Consider the following 21811-nt stretch of genomic DNA (forward strand, 5'->3'; position numbering starts at 1 on the left):
ACTCTGAAGGTTCTATCCATAAGGTTACTGTACTCATTAATTCTAGTCCCCAAATCTTCACAATGAAGGTAGATTCTTTGCTTTTACAGTGAGATGGTGATAATTGAGCAAATGTCAAATTTCATTTATAGGACATCTGGAATGATCCAAATCTATTTCAGGGTGTTTCCTCTTACCTCTACCCAAACCACAATGTATAAATTGAACCTTGGTTCTGAGAGTGAGCAGTTTTCTTGGAAGTATGACTGGAGAGCAGGAGAGGCAGCCTTGTGCTGTATAATGGACCCTGGAAGATAGCATAATTCACAAGGAGGTAAATTGTTTTGTGATTCAATTTCTAACTGCTTGTTCAACATGTCTACCTTGATGTCCACAAGCCTTTGAATTCTGTATGTCCCAACCAAAGGTATCCTCTTTCTCTGTTCTTCACTGCATTACCCTCTTCTAAGTTACTCAGGATCAAAACCTGAGTATATCTGGAAAATATATATTTGTCTCTCTTTCCCACATGTCTAATCAGTAACCATGGTTTCTTTCACTTCCACAATATTTTTAAGATATATGTTCCTTTTCACCAATGCCTTTGCTTTTGTTCAGGTCCTCATTTCCTCTGGTTTGAGTTTTGCCACTGGTTTCCCACCCAATAGTCTCCTTCCCCCAATGTACCTTATTAACCCAGTTTTCTGGAAGTACTACTTTGATCATAAACCTTCACTTATACTCCTTCCTCCAGGAAGTGGAGCTTGATTCATCTCTCCACACCACCCCTTCAACACGCATACAGCCAACCCTTGACTAGATTTAAAGACTTATTTCTAATGAACAGAGTATAAGAATGGGAAAATAGTAACCTAACAGAGGAGTGATCTGGTAGACACTGCCTTAATCAAATGATGGAGGTTAATACCACCAGTGATGTTATGTTGGTATCATGTACTCTCTAATAGGATATGAGAGAGGGGCACTTTGCCTCTATGGCTCTCATTTCCAAAACCCATAACCTCAGTCTAAAAAAGAGGAAATTCTACATTGAGGACATGCTTCATAGTTCTCAAAGTTTTGAAAAACTGAGAAACTGCCACAGGCCAGAGGAGACTAAGGAGGCATGATGATTAAAAGTGTTATAGAATCCTGTAATGGACTCAGAAATATAAAAAATACATTAGTAATTTGCCAGTGTTAATTTTCTGGTTTTGATATGTGTGCCATGATTATTATATAAAACGTTAACATTAGGGGCAAATGGGTCAAGGTATATGAGAACTCAGTAGTGTCATCCAAACTGATTCCAATGTAAAAACAAAAGTTTATTTAAAACATCTCTGGTTCTTCATTATCGAATATAGTTGTCTATAAGAACTACTATAAAACCTTTTTTAAAACATATATTTCAGGGCTATATCATTGGAGATACTGATTCTGTTGGCCTGGACAGGGTTCAAGAATCTGTACGTTTTAAAGACACTCTTCAAAAAGATTCTGACATGCTGCTAGGTTTGGGAGTAACAGTTCTACAGAATTAAACAAAGTAGATTGATATCCCACACTATCCCAGGAATCTGTGGGCAACTTGAGCCATTAAGCACTCACATTCTTCCCTCACAACCAGAAAATACTTTCATCTTTGTTTAACTCACAGGGCTTTCCAGAAATCAGATTTTGCTTCATGCGTTACTCACCCATTATCTTTCTCTCTCTCTCTCTCTCTCTTTTTACTGTTTCTCTGGAAGGAAACACAAGATGAGGTATATAGATTCTCAAATAGTGAATTTCCAGCCCATTCTAAACTTATTCTTTCATAGTGAGAAACCAGTATATCTAATGAGACAGCAGCCTAGGTTAAACAGACCAGATGTTTGAAAATAAAATTTTATTTACTCCCAGTTTGTGGGTTCCTCAAAGTACTGGTAAGTGTTGTCCATCTCATGTGTTTTAATAAATAGATAAGAACCTAAGTAAGCTGACTTTAATTGATTTTAGGAAAATAGAAGGTGTTCTTGACTTAAGACAATCTGTAGTCCCTTGATAAGTTAAATAGTGCTTTTTTTTTAAATTAAAATAACAGATCTTTCCACATATTTTATGTGATTCAATCCTCAGAATAGTCCTGTGAAGTAGGTAGTTTTCAACTCCACAAATGAGAAAATTTGGTCACAGAGAGGTTAATTAATTTTTCCAAGGTCATACAGCTAGTAAGTGGTGAGGCCAGGTTTACATTTCGAGATGTTGACACTGAGGGACTACATTCTGATCCACTGTGAGGTACTGCTTCCCTATAGAAATATGTTTGGCACAACTTTAAAGTAGTGAAAAGAATTTGTTACTCCAGCTGGGTCCAGACTACTCTATACACTAAAATGGCAAAATTGGTGTGCACAGCTGTATACCACTTGCACAAGTTAACTTTAGATTTCTAACATGTTTTTCCATAGTTTAAAAGTTCTCATAAAGTATGGCCAATGTTTTGTGTGTGTGTGTGTGTGTGTGTAGTGTGTGATTTTTCTGTCAAGGCTCTTTGGTATGCTATATTTGATTCTTATACAGTAGGCAGCTAGTTTCGAGATTCTCCAAGGATAAGAAGATCTGGGATCCAAGACAGTATGCTATGAATGTTAGGTGTCTGGAGGTAGGGAGTAACATTTTAAAAAGCAACAACTTCTTTTTAAAGGGTCAAGAAAGTCAGATAGAAATCATCACAGGCTAACAACAACTAACTCTCTAACCCCAGGCCTCTACAAAACTAACTACACTAACCTCAGGTCTCTACAAAATGACTGGGTATTTTTGCTTGTAATGTGTTCTCATTGAATTTCACAAAACAAATAAATAAAAGAAGCCTCTGTTGTCACTTCTGAAAAACTCTAGTCTATTACAATGAAGAGAGAGCACCTGTTTAAAAATATTCTGGGTGATAAATCACAGAAGGTTGCATTAATCAAGGCAGCCTAAAGCTGATAAGTGCAATTATGGATTTGTCACCCTAGGGAAATATCTTGATCGAGGCTTCTCAAACCCCAGCATAAACATCCCTGCAAACCTCAAATTCTTGCCCAAAGACGGTTGCACCTAATTTGGGGACTTAGCACATCTTATCCTTAGGGTATTGAAAGCCTTCTGGCAGAGCTTTATCCAATATCCACAGTAATGAAACCTTGTTCTGGTGAGATCTATTAATGATATAATGATGGAGTACCCCTACTACCAATTGGCAGCAGTCTTCACACATCACAAGCGAAGAGAAACAAAAACAAAAACAAAACTTGGGTCCTGTCTTCTCCTATTTTCATATATTACAGGAATTTTACATGAATTAATGGATAGAAACTAGCTGGATCTCACTATTCAAAGAGATGTCTACACTTACCTTAGATGATTTTTTAAAATGTTATAAAATAGAATTTTAAGGCAATATCATAATTCAAAAAAGTATGAAAAATATATTTAAGATCAAAATGTGAAATATTAAGCAATCACTGTTGCATATTATTTTTACATTGTGCATTTTTCATTGGTAGTTGATATCAATTATTGTGTGTGGTGTCATCGACAAAATATTTTCTGTTTTTTCTATATAAACAAACTTTGGAAATTCTGTTTGGATGCTGAAATATTCAGAGCTTCTAAATTCTGGTGTTAATGATCTAATTCCATTTTAAGGGCTATGTCTGCCCCCTTCCACCAAAGTTTATTCTGCACATTGCAGGCTACACTGTTTTCATTCCTTCTGATATGAAACCACACATCATCAACTGCTTCTCCCATAGTTTTGTCTTGTCATAATAGACCTCACAGATCTGACATGGTAATGTTAATTAACCCTTTTTGTGTGTATCCCATATCGTCCTATTACCTTCCAATAACTGATAAGTCCCTTTGGGATAGGAATTACCATGCTCTTTTATTTTCAAAGTTCTTATTCCATCTTATACTCAATTTACATTTGATAAGCAATAAAGTTTTTTTAAAAATTGGTGCCACTGTGCTTCTTGGATAATATGGAATTCTAAATTATAAGATGTAAAGTTTCCGGGAAGGGATGCCAGTGTAGGAGAGAAAGCATTTCTTTCCTCGCCCATCGCTAGGTTCATGGCTGAGACCCCTATTATAAAGGACAGATATGAAAAGCATACAAATTTATTTAATATAAGTTTTATGTGACATAGGAGACATCAAAATGAAGACCAAAAGAAACAGAGAAAAGGTATATTTTTATGCTCAGGTTTGATGAAGAGCAGGCAGTTGTGTAGATGTGTGGACAAAAGGGAGTGTGATCTAATGGTAATACACTGGGAGTAACAAAAGTCTGTCCAGATTCTTGGCGTCTCTGTATGACATTTCTCTTATCCAGGTATCAGGAAGGACACTTGTCATAAGAGAGTCTTTGGAGAGAAAGGAGGGAAAAGATCAGAAAGTGACCTTCTAGGTTTTCTGGCTTGCTTCAGGGGTGAAAGGTGAGGGGAAGATGAGAGCAGCCTTCCTACTTCTGCTGTTTTCTCAATTTCCGAGGTATCATATTTCGGGGGGGGTGGGTAGTGTTTTCCTGCATCCTCATCACCAGAATGTTTATGAATTTAACGTACAACAAAGGTTAACAATTCAGTTAAGCAGGAAAGGATGATGAATTTAATAAATGATAGCAGCAAATTGTTATCTATCTAGAAAAAATTCTATATAATTCTGAAATGCTAGGTTAAATTAAGTATCTAAATAGAAAACTATAAGGCAACAATAATCTTAGAGGACATGCAAGTGATAATATTGACAATATAGGATCAGGAGAAACTTTTAACCAAGGCAGAAGATCCAAACACTTTTAAAAGGAAAGATAGACTTACTTGACTAAATTTAATTTAAAACTTCGGCCAGAGACCCCAAATAATAAATAAATGATAGGCTTTTGTAATAAAACAAAAACAAAACAGTTCCACGTATCTTTATTGAACAAAGGGTTCCAAACCATATTTTAAAACTTACAAAATAAGAAAATAAACAATTTCATAGAAAATAAACAAAAACTAAATCCATGTGAATAAATGCTGTCAAAAATGTCCAAATGTTATAGTAGCAAGGGATATTTAAATTAAAGTAACAGTGCTGTATCATTTTATTCCCATCAAAACTTAACTAGTGCTGCCAGGAATATTTAGAGAAAAGGATATTCTTCACAATTGTTATCTGGTAATGTGAATAATTGCATCCTTCCTGTAAAATATTTGATAACACTGGTTAAAATCAAGACTACATATACTATATTCCAGGTATGTAACTCCTGGGAATCTCTTTCATAGAAATAAAAACATCAGCAAATAAAAATATACATACATGAATATTTATTGCTGCATTGGTAAGTATAATAAAAACACTAAAAATAATGACTCAGAGAGTACACTAGTTGACGTAGAGGGCTTCGCCCTAAATATTATTATTAATTTTTTATTATTATTTTGTTTTGTTTGGAGACAGGATCTCTCTCTGTCATCAGGTTGGAGTGCAGTGGTGCAATCATGCTCACTGCAGCCTCAGTCTTCTGGACTCAAGTGATACCGCCACCTCAGCCTCCTGAATACGTGCGGGTGCCACCAGGCCTGTTTAATTTTTATTTTTTCATAGAAACAGTCACGCTATGTTGCTTAGGCTGGTCTCAAACTTCTGCCCTCAAGCCATCCTCCCACCTAATCTTCCCAAAGTGCTGAGATTACAGGCATCAGCCACCATGCCCAATCATGTCCTAGGTATTATTGATTAAAAAATGTAGAATGAAGAAAAGTAGGCATGATATGAACTAATATTTACAAAAGAAGAACATAACTTCTTATATTTATAGATATTATAAGTAATGTTGGATATGAATATTCATATGTTTCATATAATGATATGAATATGAAAAGCTATAAATAGATATGTAGTAGATTATTTACATGGGCATTGTTCCCTGGGGAGAAGATGAGAAGGAAAACAGAGGAATATAAAAAAAAAGTTGTACCTCGAAAACCAACAGCAAATGTCCAAATGTAGAGTGAACGTGGAGGAAGTTTCTAGGTGAAGATGAGTGTCTGGTAGTGGCTGATGAGAAGGGGGATTCCATTTATATAATTATGTAAAATTATGTATACATGCATATTTATAGAGTTTTTTAAATGTAATGAAATATAGTGAATTTGGTCATTCTGTAAAATGTCTCAGCGGTGTCTTCATTAAATCACCAGTGGTTTCATTAACTGGTCACTCTAGCTCATTAGTCCATCCTTCTCCTGAGTAGAAATAAAAGAAAGCTAAAGAGTTTAGCCTAATCATTTTGATCTTTTTAATGCAAAAAAGAAGAGGCACCTTGAATTATAACCTCCTAGAGACAGCATAATACAGTAGAAATAATCTGGGCATTGGAAGCACACTTACTAAGGCTCAAAACCTAATCTAGTCACTCAACAGTTCTATGACCTTGGAAAAGTTGCTTAATATTTGTTGCCTTCAGCTTACTCATCTATAAAATGGGGAGAATGAAGCCTATAGGGGAGGACTGTGCTATCTACTGTATTATGATGTGTGTGAAGGTGCTTAGCATAGTGATTGGCACAGTGCAGAACTCAGAGGGTTGCACCTACAATCAATCCACATAATCTAGACACTTGGGTAGGTTGGTAGCAACAAAAAATCATGTAGTGCTGAATTTAGTGGATATATTTGATGTGGAAGACATTTGAAAAATGATTATGCACAATTAGTCGCTTTCATTCCCTGTAACACCAATGTGCAATAAATAATCTCGGAATTGTCTGCACAGGACTTAAGTTTGCACAGTGGGATCTCTTCTCGCCTTAACTGAGTTGCCAGGCTGTTGAGTTGTTTTTATATATTGTACAGACAGAACATGCTTTCAGATACACCAAGTTGTCCTCTACAAAGAAAGAATTTATGAAGTCCTGTGGTTTTCATTTCATGAAAAGTGGATGTAATTTTTTTTAGATCATTCAGCTAAGATTATAGGTGCTTTTCCCTAATAGAATTTTCTTCTTATGTATTGGCCTCATTTTTAAGAAAATAGGTTTACTTGTACACTAAATCCATCCAGAAAAACTGGAGACCTGGCTATGTAGGAGCCAGATAAATAAGATAGCGCTGATTTTAGTAGATATTTTTGATGCAGAAAGCTCTAAGGGACATGATTACACACAATTCATTTTTGAAAGAAAACTTTCAATTAATCTGTAAGCTATAAAAGCTAACATTTGGAGACATTTTAAAATATTATTACAAAGTTTAAATTTTCTGAACACTGAGAGAAATTTAGTGGCATCTTTATGTATGTGTTCTATTTGATTTTAATTTATTCTACTTTATAATTTTGCTATAATTCATAATTCAGACACCTTTATAATGCTCAGTTTTTCCACTTCCAAAATGGGATCCACTTGTGGAATTTTAATAGTGACTTCTAGGATCTTTTAGTCTACTGTAAATCGTCAGTAAACCCAGTATCTTTCCTTAATCTGCTTCCAATTATGATTTTCCTCTGCTGTCATAGCTCCCAATCTGAAAAAGCTTCTGCTTTATATTTTTGTAATAACCTTACAATGTTTCAAAAATTTTTAAGCAACTGTTACGGAGCAACACTTACTGAACCAAATAACTTGATAAGGCAACATCTAAACAAATTCTTTCTACCAAAACTAACCCTGGCAATTCATAAAATCAATCTTTATTTCCTCTTTTCATTTCACCACTTTGGGTAAAACAAATCTATCTATTCTGAATGGCCCTATATGGATAGGACAGGCTGATTAGCTCAGATTGCTACCTTAGACCAAGACTGACTTGATTGCTGTAGACAAAAGAACCCTTATTTATTCCTGTACCGTATATGCGTGTTTCTTTCTGGATGTCAAACTCCTGCAAGGTGTTTAGTTCTTCTCAATGGCTGTCCGGTTTGCTTTTAGAAAGTTGTTCTAAAATTCAGCTTTCAGAATAGGCTTCAGGCATCATTCTATCTTTTTAAAATTTGCATGAATTTCTTTATATGATGTTTCTCAAATTAGAAAATGTATACTTCTGTGTTGTAACTGATGAAATAATATGCAACAACAATGTGATTAAAATGCCAATTATCACATTGTTTTCACCCCCATTTTCATAAGATTACCAAGTTTACTCTTCTATGCTCACACAAATGAATACAAGGCATATAAGTAAAAAAAATGGAGTTTTTGGTTGGTTGATTGGTTATTTTATTTTCAAATAGTAGAATAAAATAATATATACATTTCCTTTCAGCTTGCTTTTGCTGTTCTTCACTTCATGCATCATAGATACCCTATATACTAGGAGATATTCATATATGTTTTTCCTACTTTGATACATATATGTAAACAAAATTTTATAGAAATAGAGACAAATAATACAAGCTGGTTTGATATTTTTTAGAATAACATTTTTCTTCTTTTTTGTTTAGATTTATATCTCTTAATATGGCAATTACCTAACACATCCTTCTCTCTTTATTGTATTTTCCAACTTTATTGGGGTATAATTGAAAAATAAACAATATATTTAATGTATATAATGTGGTGTTTTGATATACATATGCATTGAGAAACTGTTAGCACAATCAAGCTAATTAATAAATCTATCATTTCACAGAGTTATCTTTTTGTGTGTGTGGTGAAAATACTTAAGATCTACTCTCTTAGCAAACTTTAATATGTAATACATTATTATGAAATATAGCCACCAGGCTGTACTTCTTCTCTCTTAATTTTTAAACAAATCTTGCCTCTGTGTTTTTGATCTCCACCCTTGTGCAATGATAAGCACACCTAATATTTGAATAATTATGCCAAAGATTTCTCACTGCTTTAAACAATGCCTCATTGTCTGAACTTCCAATTAATGTGAAATGCCAGATACTAATTAAATCACTCAAGAAATGAAACTGTCTACTCCAGATTTTGCTATGACCAGCTTGCTATTCTCCACATAGCACAGGTGCTTGATTAAAATCTCAGAGGTGAAACCTGAATGAGCTATTAAGATAACAAGAGTTCTGATAGCTTGAATCCCCGTGTACTTTTCAAGCTGCTTGACATGGAGGCCATGGTTTATGATTTTTCCCCCAGGAATATCATGCTTGTGAATTATACATAGGGTCAGCTCAGATAAGTGAAAGATTAACCTATGGGAATACCAATCCTAAGAAAATAGTTTACCTCACAAAATATTTATATTTCCTTTAGGTATTCTGAACATCTTTTTTTCTGAAGTTTTCTCTCGTCTTCACATATGTTAAATGTAGGCGTCTGTAATTGCAGCAGATGCTATGATGTGCACAGACAGTTAGCCCTCTTCAGGAATTGTCTCAGCCAGGAGAGCCACTTTGACCATGGGCATCCCCCTTACAGGTTTAAAGGGCCAGTCTTCTCACTCTAAAGCAGGACCACTCTGAAGAGTCATCTGGTATTCATAACTTCACACAGGATCAGTTGACACCTCCAATGAGAACACATTGCACCTCAAATTCTCCAGGAGCCCAATCTTCCTTCATTCTTATTCTTCCATCTGACAATACTTATGTATGAAACTAAACTCATCTTTTCCCCAAAGTGGCCTCCTTGAACTTTATTTTAAAAAGAAACATCTTTTATCGAGGCTTGAAATCTCTTAATCATCTTCACAATGTTATTTTCCCTTATGCCTGTCAATTAACAGATTTTTCACATTTATTCCTCCATAATATCTCTCACTGTGGTGCTTCCTTTCTTTTCCCCAGTTTGGATTTTTAGTGCTACACCTAGACAGTTGTAATAATAGGCTTCCCTATCTCCAGATGTATCCCTTTCTTGTATTTTGCATTCTACGACCAAGTGTTTTTCCAGAACAAATTTTTAATTACATAATATGTAAAAGCATCAGACATTCTAAGTGGTCATTAGGGCTCTCCATCAGTATTTCCAGTTCTCCTTCCTCTAGGCACATGATATGGTTACTTTTCCCTACTTCTGTGAAATTGGATATAATAGTGTAATTTGTTTTGGTCAATGAAATGTGAGTAGAGTAGATATCACTTATAGATGGTAGCCTTTAAAAGCCTTAGACCTTCGGTGTTACTGTAACAATATACCATAGACTGGTTAGTTTATAAAGAACAGAAATTATTTTCAAGCAGTTCTGGAGGCTGGAAAGTCCAAGATCAAGGCACCAGCAAGTCTGATATCTGAGGAGGAACTTCTTGCTGTATCTTCATGTGGTAGAAGGGTGAACCTTGTGTCCACACATGCGGCAAGGCAGAATGGCAAAATAGGGGAATAGACTAGCACCTGCAAGCCCTGATCCCTTCATGAACATGGAGCTGCCATGGCCTAATCACCTCCCAAAAGGCCTCACCTCTTAATGCCATCATATTGAGGATTAAGTTTCAACATAAATTTAGGGAGAAACAAAAACATTCAAACCATAGAGGAGCCTGTGTATGCATATCTCTTCCCTGTCCCCCTTCCACGGTGACATTTTAGATGGTGGAAACATTTCTGATGGTTCAGGGTGCATCCCTGATTGAGGACAACATGAAGCAGACCCCTCACCAACCTGAGATGAACATGTAGCAAGAAGCCGCAAAAAAAGTTTTATTTTAAGGAACTAACATTTTTGTTTTAAACCTCTTCATAACATAGTCTATCCCCTGTGATACAGGTTGCTAATTAGCAATTGGGATAAAATTGACTCTGGAAGTTTCTGTTCAAAATCCTCTTTCTGGTTCTAATACTTCCAAGTCTGTCTTCCACTCTTTACTAGACCTCTTTGATGTTTCTCTCTATAACGTAGAGTTACTTTTGAGCATGTTTTTCTACTGCTTGGAATTTCCAACCCATTTTCCTTTCCCAATCCAATTATTTACTGCCTTCAAGTCAAGTTTAATCCTGCTTTTACACCAACTCTTACCTGAGTTCCCTAAGGGCCAGAGACTTTGAAATCATGTGACCTCTTAAATTGTGGGATATCATGTGAACTTTCCATGTTACTACTAAATGCCTGTCTCTAAGTGGAGGACAGAACATGATTCCTCCTGCCCTGCCCCTTGCCCCTCAGAAAACAGTATTACTATATTCTGAAATATGGTTTCAAAACCATCTGAATTCTTATATTACTATTCACCAGGAAATGATGTGCACATTCTTCTATCTTAAAGTAACATACATGGCCATCACTTAAATGCTTTGTATCAGTAACACTAGCTGAAAAATAAATAAAAGAATGACACTAGCTTAATGACGTATAATTATTGTTCTATATGTTATACATTTTAATATTTACACAGTAAACTCTTCTACTATACATTTAATATTATGGTGACTCAATAATATGCCAAAGAACCATTATTAATAATTTATTTTAGATAGAAAACCATTTTCTGCATAATAATGTTTGTTTCTTACTTACACTTTCATTAAAAGATTTTTCTAATCTTAGCCATTTCACATTTTTATACTTCATCTTTGTTAGCAGTAATAATGATTTTTACTTTCTATTTGCAGGCAAAATCTTAGGTAATCTTATGGTATTTGAAGTTAAAAAATACTTACATATCCAGTTTCAATCTTAGTTGAAACCGAGGGAAAGCATCATAGACTTATTCTGCTGATAAAATAAAAAATTTGTAAAGTAATTTAAAAATCAGTATATAGGCAATGTCTGTATATATTAAATAATATCTTTGAATTAGTTTATATATATACATGCATATGTATGTGGATATATGTACAGACAGAGGGTGCATGGTAACTTCTGATTTCTGCTCCAAGTACTTTCTTGGATTGATATACATGGAATAAATCCTTATGGCCATTAATTTTCACTGAAAGTAAGAATTTGGAGTTTTTATTTTCAGATATTAATACCTTTTTAAAAAAACTTTCATTAAATTGCTAAAAATGATTCATTTTAGAGCCTTTGAGTATCCATCCAACAGATATTTATTGAGCTCCTATTAAGTGCCAAGTACTATGCAAGTCACTAGGGATATAATAACAAACAAAAAATAGTCTTTAGCTTCAAACTACTCATATGCTAATGAGATCTTTAGTGGCTGAAGCAATTTTACCCTTTGCTCTAGTCATCATGTGATTTCTGGAGTATTTTCCAGACTTATAAATTTTTTTCTAAATTCAGTTTATGAAGAAGCTGAACTGTTTACTTTTGTCCACCGTGGACAACTGTGACATAATAGAAATAGTACTGAAGTTGGGATAAATAGATTAAAATTTGCATTCTGGTTTAGCTCCCTAACCTATCATTTGTAAAACAATTAAACTCTATGAGTGTTTTTCACTCAAAAAAACATTGTAATATTTATTTCATAGTTTGTATAGGATTGGAAATTAAAAGCTATGAAAATAGTATACATGTATTACTATGAAGTTTCTGGCAATCTCCATACTAAGTGACTTCTTATGTTAGTTCATTCTCACATTGTTATATAAAAATACATGAGACTGGGTAGTCTACAAGTAAAGAGGTTTAATTGATTCATGATTCCACAGGCTGTATGGGAAGCATAGCAGCATCTGCTTTTGGGGAGGCCTCAGGGAGTTTTGAATCATGGCAGAAGGCAAAGTCAGAGCAGGCATCTTCACGTGGCTGGAACAGTAGGAAGAGAGAGAAGGGGAAGGTACTACACATTTAAACAACCAGATCTCATGAGAACTCTATCAGGACATAATGAAATAATTTCTGTTCTTTACAAACTAACCAGTCTATGGTATATTGTTATAGTAACACCAAAGGTCTAAGGCTTTTAAAGGCTACCATCTAGAATTGATATCTATTCTACTCACATTTCATTGACCAAAGGGATGTGAGCTCAACCATTCATGAAGGATCCACCTCCATATCCAATCGCCTCCCACCAGGCCTAATTCCAATACTAGGGATTACAATTGAACTTGAGATTTGGGTGGGGACACAGATTCAAACCATATCACTTCTTTTTCTCTTGAGTTCTGTAGAAGAATAATCACACTAGGCCAACTTCAATACCAGAAATGTATAGCTGAAATTTATCATCTTTTTCATCATCATTATCATCATCATCATTATCCTCCTCATCATCTTCCTAGTAATAATTTTGTCATGCTTTCTATATACTATTTAATAAACTAGACTATATGTTTAGATCAGTGTTTCTCAACTTTAGCTGTACATTACAATAATATGGGTAGCTTTTGAAAAACTGAAAGCCCAGGTTATATTCCAGATCAATTACATCCAGAAACTCTAGGGAAGGGACCCAGCCAGCATTACTTGCTAAAGTTCCCAAGGTGATTCCAATTAGGTTGAGAACAACTGTTTTGATTAATTATCTAATTAAATCTTTATAAAATCCCTACAAATAGAGATGTTCATATCTATTTTGTGCATAGGAAACTTAGGCTCAGCAAAATCAAAAGCTTTATTCAATGTCACACACCTAGTCAGTGGCAAAGCTTGGATTTAAACCCAGGTCTCTCTAGTTTTTGGGTCCATATTCTACTTCCTATGCTCTGTTGACATAATGTCAACTCTCTTTGGCCTGAACTCCACAATGGAAGGTCTAAGATGAGAGGATTCTGAGTTCAACTAAGTCTCACATTTTTAGGATTTTCTTTGCTTAATATGATATGTTTTATTCTATATAGGGATTAACATTTTAACTTAATTGAGGTGTCAGGAAAGTTTAGGGATAAAAATGTTCCCATTCCAGATAAGAAAGCAAGGAGCCTCATTATCAGATATAAATAATTGGAATAATGATTCAATGTTGTATGCAAAAATGTAGGTAGAGGTGAAAAGGAATGAAAAATAAGTTTATTGCTTTTAGAAAGCAACTAAGAATGCTGAACTCTAAATTATAATTTTTCTGGAATATATGTTTTCATTTCTTTACATTAAATTGCATTTTTTTTTTATCAAACTCTTGTAAATAAAAATAGCATAAAGTTAACTTTTGAAAGATTCTTTGAGTCTTGGCCTTTAAAAAAAAGTCTTAGACTTTTAAGGAAAGGCTAGGTTTAACCCAGTCACATTTATTGTTACTGATGTATTTGGACATATTTCTGCTATATTATCTTGTGTTTTTTGATTCTCCATCTTTGTTTCTTTTTTCACCTTCTTTTAGATTTTTTTTTTAATTTTTATTTTTTCTCGTTTTTTTTTTTTTCTCTACAGTTTTAGAAATTGCACTAATTAGGGTCGTTATTTGCAAACAGCAGAAACAAACTCTAATAATCTGAGCAGAAAAAGCATTAATGAAAAAAACATTGATAAGCTCCCAAAATTGTTGAGAAGGATAGAGTGCCAAGATAGAAAAAGAGGTAAGACAAAATCTAAATAATGTCTCAGATGCATTCTCTTTAGCACACCATCACCACCATTTAGTTGAGCACTGATGCTACAGTTTACATCTTTATAGTCAATAGGTTTCAATTCTGAATGCTGCTACTCACTTCACTGCCATTGCTGTCCTGGGAATTGGATCTTGTTCTTGCCATTTCTGCTTCTTTGTGGAGACGGTTATAGATTCAAGGACCTAAATGGGATCATGTGTTTGGCAGGCCTATGCCCAGTTCCTTTGCACCAGCTGCTGAGGTGCATAAAGCAACAATCAGATCATTTTAGCTCCTATGGTAGAAGGAGAGCTCCACTTCTACAAAACACATATAGCTAAGAATCCCTCAAACATAGAAAAAGAGTTAAGTTACTGGATAGCCAACAGCAATAATAAAGAAGGTAAAGAAAAAAGAAACAAAAAAGGAAAAAAGAAAAGAAGAAGGAAAAATGAACAAAAGAAAGAAACAGGAAAAAGAAACACAGTAATCAGGTATTCTATTAATATTTTCATTGGTTTTCCACAAAACATACAACTATAACAAACTTTATTATTAAATATTAAAATATAACCAACATTATAGTTTTAAAAATATAGTCAAATTTAATCCATATCTGTATATTACTACTCAAGATAAAAAAACATTTTTTAAATTTCCCTTCTCTCTTTTTCCCATCTTTTCTCTTGCCCACTGGGTTACTATGTTTTTATTTTCTGAAGCTGTACTTGAAATTGCTGTAAGAAATCTTATCATAATTATGTATTATTGTTCTCCTTTGCTTTATACTTACTGAGATGTAATAGAGTAGGTTGATTAAGGGCAAAGGCTATAGAGCTAAACTGCCTTGGCTCATGTCTATTCTTCATCATCTACTAGCTGTGTGACTTTGAATAAGTTGCTTGACCTCTCTGCACTTCAGTTTTCACATTTGATAAATGAGAATAATAATATCTGCCTTTTAGGGTGGTAGAAAGATTAAATGAATCAAATCATTTAAAGTGATTACACAATTGGATATGGTAAATTATAAATAAATATTTACTGTTATTTGTTTTATTTTATGCAATGATTTCTTTGACTAGCCTTCTTTTCTCCCAGCCTACTTCTTGGGTTCACTTACTTGTTATCTTGGTTGATTATTTTCTTTTCAGTCTAGCTTAGGTTCCATCCCCATCCTCATCCCCATCCCTTCCAGTAATACCCAATCCTGTGAAACATCTGAGTCTGTATGGCTGAAAAGTCTTTATTTCATATTTATCATATTTACTCTTTTTTTTTTTTTGGCAAAGTCTTACTCTGTCACCAAGGCTGGATGCAGTAGCAGGATCTCAGCTGCAACCTCCACCTCCCAGACTCAAGGGAGCTTCCTAGCCTCCCAAATAGCTGGGACTACAGGTGCACACCACCATGCCTGGCTAATTTTTTGAATTTTTTTGGTAGAGACTGGGTTTCACTATGTTGTCTAAGCTGGTCTTGAACTAAATAGGCTCAAGCAGTCTGACTGCCTCAGCCTCCCAAAGTTCCAGGATTATAGGCGTGAGTCATCAGGCCGATCATTCATACTTACTTTTGAATAATGAGTTTTGGAAAGTATAGAGATTTAGCTACAAAGTTAATTCTCTCTCAACACTTTAAAAAATATTGTACCAATACCTTCAATTGTTCATTGCTGATTTTAAGGAATCTGGTAAATTGTTTCTCCTTTCTATGTAATGTTTTTCTTCTTTTCCCTTGATTTTCTGAGATTTCACTTTAATGTGTGGATATTTTTAACTTGCTTAATATGGAGTTTGTTAAGCTTAGGAGCTCCCATCATTTTGAATGGGTAACCGTTCAAAACCGTAGTGTCAGATTTGGCTTCCATTGGTCTCAGGTGTCCCAAATGGTGAAAGTGGTCAAAAGTGCTCAGTGGTCAAAGATGTGATTATATTCATAAATACTTAATTTTTATCACCCCTAATTTTTTAAAATGACACTCTTGAGAACAAGTTGAGGCAACAATATTAATTAATCTGAGATGGCATTTATAAATGAAAACATATGATAACTCTTTTTATAGATAATTCATTATAATGGGTTTCATTAAAATGTGTATTCTGACTCCATCAAAAACCTGTTAAATCTAGTATATAAATTCAGCAAAATTGCAGTACACAAAATCAACACACAAAAAATCAGTAATGTCCCTGTACACTAATAGCAAACTATCTGAAAAAGAAATAAAGAAATCGATCTCATTTACAATAGCTACAAAAGATAAAATATTTAGGAATAAGCTTAATGAGGGAGGTGAAAAATCTCCACTGAAGACTAAGAAATATTGATGAAAAAAACTGAAGAAACAAATGTATGGAAAGACATCTTGTGTTCATGAATCAGAAGAATAAATATTGTAAAATGTTCATACTACACAAAGTTATCTGCAGATTCAATGCAGTCCCTATCAAAATACCAGTGACATTTTTCACAAAAATAGAAAAAAAATCCTAAACTTCTTATGGAGCCAAAAAAGATCCTAAATAGCAAAAGCAATCTTTAGCAAAAATAACAAAGCTGGAGGCATCACACTACCATAGCACTAGCTGATATAAAAATATATTACAAAACTATAATAACCAAAACAACATGACACTGGCATAAAAATAGACACATAGACCAATGGAATAGAATAAAGAGCTGAGAAATTGTATTGCCAACTGATTTTTATCAAAGGTGCCAAGAACACATAATGGGGAAAGAACAGTTTTTTCAATAAGTTATTGGGAAAGCTGAATATCCACATACATAAGAATGAAATCAGACATTTGTCTCTCATCATATACAGCAAACAACTCAATTGGATTAAAGACTTAAATGTAATACCTGAAACTATGAAACCTACTAGAAGAAAACCTAACAGAGAAGTTCCATGCCATTGGTCTGGGCAATGATTTTCTGGATGTGACCACAAAAGAACAGGCAACAAAAGCAAAAATAGAAAAATGGAACAATTAAACTGAAAAGCTTTCACACAGCAAAGGAAACAGCCAGCAGAGTGAAGAGAAAATCCACAGAACAGGATTTGCACACCACACCATAAGAGGTTAATATCCAAAATATATAAGAAACTTAAACAGTTCAACGGCAAGAAAATTAATGACCTGACTGAAAAATGGACAAAAAATCTGAATAGACGCTTCTCAAAAGAAGGCATGTGAATTGCCAACAAGTACGTGAATAAATGCCTAACATCACTAATCATCAGAGAAATGTAAGTCGAAACCACAGTGAGATATTACCTCACTTCTGTTAGAATGGCTATTGTCAAAAGTCAAGAGATAACAAACGTTGGAATAGAGGTGGGGAAAAGGGAACCCTACACACTGTTTTTGAGAATGTAAATTAGTACAGTCATTATGGAAAATAGTCTGGGATTTCCTCAAAAAATTAAAAGTAAAACTTCTATATGATCCAGCAATTTTAGAACTGGGTATATATCCGAAGGAAAGGAAATCAGTATGTCAAAGAGATGTGCACTCCCATGTTTACTGCAGCACTATTTCCAATAATCAAAATATGGAATCAACCTAAGTATTCATCAACAGATGAATGGATGAAGAAAATTTCACCTGTATATACAGTGGAATACTATTCAGTCATAAAAAAATAAAATCAGCATGGACGAACCTAGAAAGCATTATGTTAAGTGAAGTAGGACTGGCACAGAAAGACAAATACTACATGATCTCACTCATATGTGGAGTTGAACAAAGCTAATCTCATAGAAGCAGGGAGTAGAATGGTGGTTTCCAGAGGCTGGGGTAGTCAGGGGAAAAGCAGGACAGGGAGATGTTGGTTAAAGGACATATAATTATAATTAGATAGGAATAACTCATGAGATCTATTGTATAGCATGTTGGCTACAGTTAATTACAATACATCGAATTCTTGAAAATGTAAAAATTGGAGGTTAAGTGTTCTCACCACAAAAATGATAACTGAGACAATATATTTGTTAATTAGCTAGATTTAACTATTTCACAATGTGCATGTACTTCAGAACATCATGTTGCAAACAATATATATGTACAATTCTATGTCACTTGAACATTTTTTAAATGTATACTTTGATTCTTGTCAATCATTTTCATCTTGCAGTCAATAATAAAGTAGATATAAAAACTTAAGAAAGAAAAATTAAATAAATCAATGTCACTATTTTGTTCTACAAACAGAAATTTAATATATGATTAAAGTGTCATCACAAATCCATGCAGGAAATGTGAATTATTTCTACTAGATCATTATGTGGAGAAAAACAAAACTGAATTTCTAGTTAACAATATATAAAAAAGTGTACTACAACTAGATTAAAGACTGATAAGAAACATAAAACTACAAAAAGAATGGAATATAATGTAGAAAAATATCTGTGCAATCTAGAGTCATGAAACACTTTAACAAAAACCCAAAAGGATAAAGGTGAAAGATTAACTACCTTGATTATGTCAAATTAAGGCTTTTTGGTTCACCAAAGAACATCAAGGGCAAAGACGAAGATAAAATCAAGGAACAGTAATACATACATAGAAATAAATTTAACAAATGATGTTAAGACTTCCACAGTAAAATCATGAAACTGTATTAAAAAGTATGAAAGACTTAAATAAATGGGGAGATAAACCATAACAATATCTTTATATCTTAAAAATGTTAGTTTTTCTCAAATTGATGCATAGATTTAAGGCAAATCATGTTAAAATCTAGAAAGAAAGAAACTTGATAATCCATTTATAATATTTATATAGAAGATTACAGGGAAAAATTGCCAGAAGAATTTTGAGAGCATATGCAGAAGGACGGACTTATTATTTAGATAACAGGACTTTTTATAAAGCCATGGTAATTAAGATCATGTGATACTATTGCAGAAACAGACAATTAGACTAACAGAATAACATAGAGCTCAGAGGTTGACCCACACATGCGTGGAACTCATACACGAGAGGTGTATTGTGTCTGAAAAGTGGGTAAGGAAGAAATTCAATAAATAAAGCTGGGAAAATAGTATACTCATGTAAATTTGAATTCCTACCTCTCATGATGTATAAAAATCAATTTCATACTTTAAATCCTTGATAGAAAAATATAAGTGATTTCTCCTAAACTTTAAGATAGGGAAATACTTATAAAATAAAACAGAGAAAAATTGACCATAAAAGGAAGAATTAATAACTGCAACTTTTCCAAGTAAAAAATTTTGGTTATAAAAGCAAAGCTTGAAGAAAATGAAAAGACATTTCAAACTAGGAAAACGTATTTACAATATTTACTATTGTTAAAGAATTGGTATCAAAAAGGCATGAATTATTCTTATGCCAATAAGAACTCAAAAAAATCCAAGAAAATGTGGGCAAGATATTTCACCAAACATATGTGTGAGAAAACCTAGGTGTTCAATGAAACACAAAGTAACAATCCCTGATGATCAGGGAAATATATAGTGATTTGTTTTATGTGACCACCAGAGCAGGCGCCAGAGAAAAGGCAAGTAGGCAAGGTAAAAAGAAACTTTATTAGCTAGCCAATGTGAAGGAAGAAAGGGCGAGGTTCACCGGTCTCCAGTGGTAGAGGCTGAGGAAGTCGCTCCAGCGTTCTCCGGTAAGGTTCCTAGGTCCACATATGAGGAGGGGCCTAGGAAGTTTGCCCCGGGCGCCTGCCTGGAGCAGCTTTTCTGTCTAAGGCTTGGGAGTGGGAGGGCAATAGGCGGGACACTGGCGTGTCGGGGCGTTCAGTAGGTGCAGCCAGGTAAGTTTCTGTTTCCTTGATGGGACGCCATGTTGCGCCTGCGCAGTTGGTCTGTATTTTTCCGGGCGTGGGCTGCATTTTCCCACACGTGGGTAAGTTGGTGATGAAGAACCTGGAAATGCGGCGCCATCTTAGTCATCTTTGTCCTCTCCCCCCACCTCCGTCCAGACATATAGGAAGAATGCAATAGGATACATTTTTATACCCATTTAATTAGCAAAAATTATAAACTCGGACAATACCAAGTGCTGGAACGGTTGTAGATTCACAGTACCTATTATACACTACTTTTTGAAGGATAATTTGATGCAGTGATTTAGAAAACAGTTTGGCATTACCACAGCAGAACATTTGCCTACCCCATGACTCAGTAATTCTATATCTTAGGTAAATAAACAAAGTAAATCTAGTACTTTTGCACATGTTTCACCAAAGACATGTAAAATATTCATAGTGGCACTGTTCACAATAGCAAAAACTGGAAAAACAGAAAAGCACATAAACAGGGTAAATGTGATATATTCATATATTCACATCCAATAGAATAACATGTAGTGGTCAAAATGAATGAAATACAGTGACAAAAAACTATGAATTTCTCCCTTTCTTTTTATATAAATGTGCCGCGGCGATGAAGGCTTGTTTGTTCTCTCGATTTTGATGCAGGATTCTTTGACTGGTCCGGCACACTAAAGACAAGCCGATTAAACAGAGAAACATAATTCCAAAATATACTACAGTGGAGCCCCCAGTAGACTTAATCCAAGTCATGGGGTTTAATCCATACAGATTTTCTGCTACCTGATCTAATGCCTCAGCTCCAGGCACAAGGGATAAATGAGTTTGAGAGGCTTCAAAAATTTGTTTCTTTAATTTAGTTATGTCCAATGATAAATTATCTTCCCTACCGAGAAGGTGTCCTTTGACCATTTCCCATGAATGGTCAGTCTCGTTATAGGAATACGGAGTGATACAGAAATCAGAGGTATTCCAGTCACACTGCATTTGCATGTGATGTTCGAGACTCACTACCTGATCTCCAAGCCAAATAACAGATGGCTTTAAATCATTAATTTGATTAGCCAATTTTTGATCAATGCCTTGTTGAGAATTCCACATTTGGGTGGAATTGGCTTGCCAATCATTAACAAAATGAGCCTTTTGAATAGATTGATGTAACGCCATTCTGGCAGTGGTGGCCATTGCGGTGACTGTAATTAGGTCCACGATCACAGCGATTACAGTGAAAACAAATCTCTTAGATCTTTTTAGAATTTGATGTAACACTTCATTAATTAAATGTATTGAGGGGGAGGATTCCCAAGGTCTGGGCAAAGTTACCGGAATCCAGATTCCTTCTCGAACTCGAACCAATGTTACACTTTTCCTGGAGTCAAAATGGGAGTTAATACAAGTGTATAAATGACAATTAATGCATTGGACAGTTTGATTGTTCGTCCAAATTTTGATATTTCCCAGTAACAGCATGTAAGGAGGCTTAACACAACTCTGTATGGGAACCGTTAGCTTGGCGGTAAGTAAAGCAGAATGTCTGGATCTATGTTGATAATGAGAGACGGGGACGGTGGTGGGGACAACAGACAGAATAGTTTACCCTTCCCATACTCGCAGTCCAGACATGGCAATAGCCAATTTCCAAAGTTCTGGGTGTT

The 21811-nt window shown here is 34.6% G+C and overlaps 1 long non-coding RNA gene across 1 annotated transcript in view; it reads right to left on the reverse strand.

Moving 5' to 3' along the window:
• Window positions 1-21811, reverse strand: part of LOC112619740 — a 125648-nt gene that overhangs the window by 44102 nt on the left and 59735 nt on the right. The window contains exon 4 of the long non-coding RNA XR_003118289.1: window positions 177-286. This is a non-coding gene — a long non-coding RNA (uncharacterized LOC112619740). The remainder of the gene's footprint in view (window positions 1-176; window positions 287-21811) is intronic.

This window comes from Theropithecus gelada, chromosome 2, assembly GCF_003255815.1.
Source record: "Theropithecus gelada isolate Dixy chromosome 2, Tgel_1.0, whole genome shotgun sequence".
Classification (NCBI taxonomy): Eukaryota; Metazoa; Chordata; class Mammalia; order Primates; family Cercopithecidae; genus Theropithecus; species Theropithecus gelada.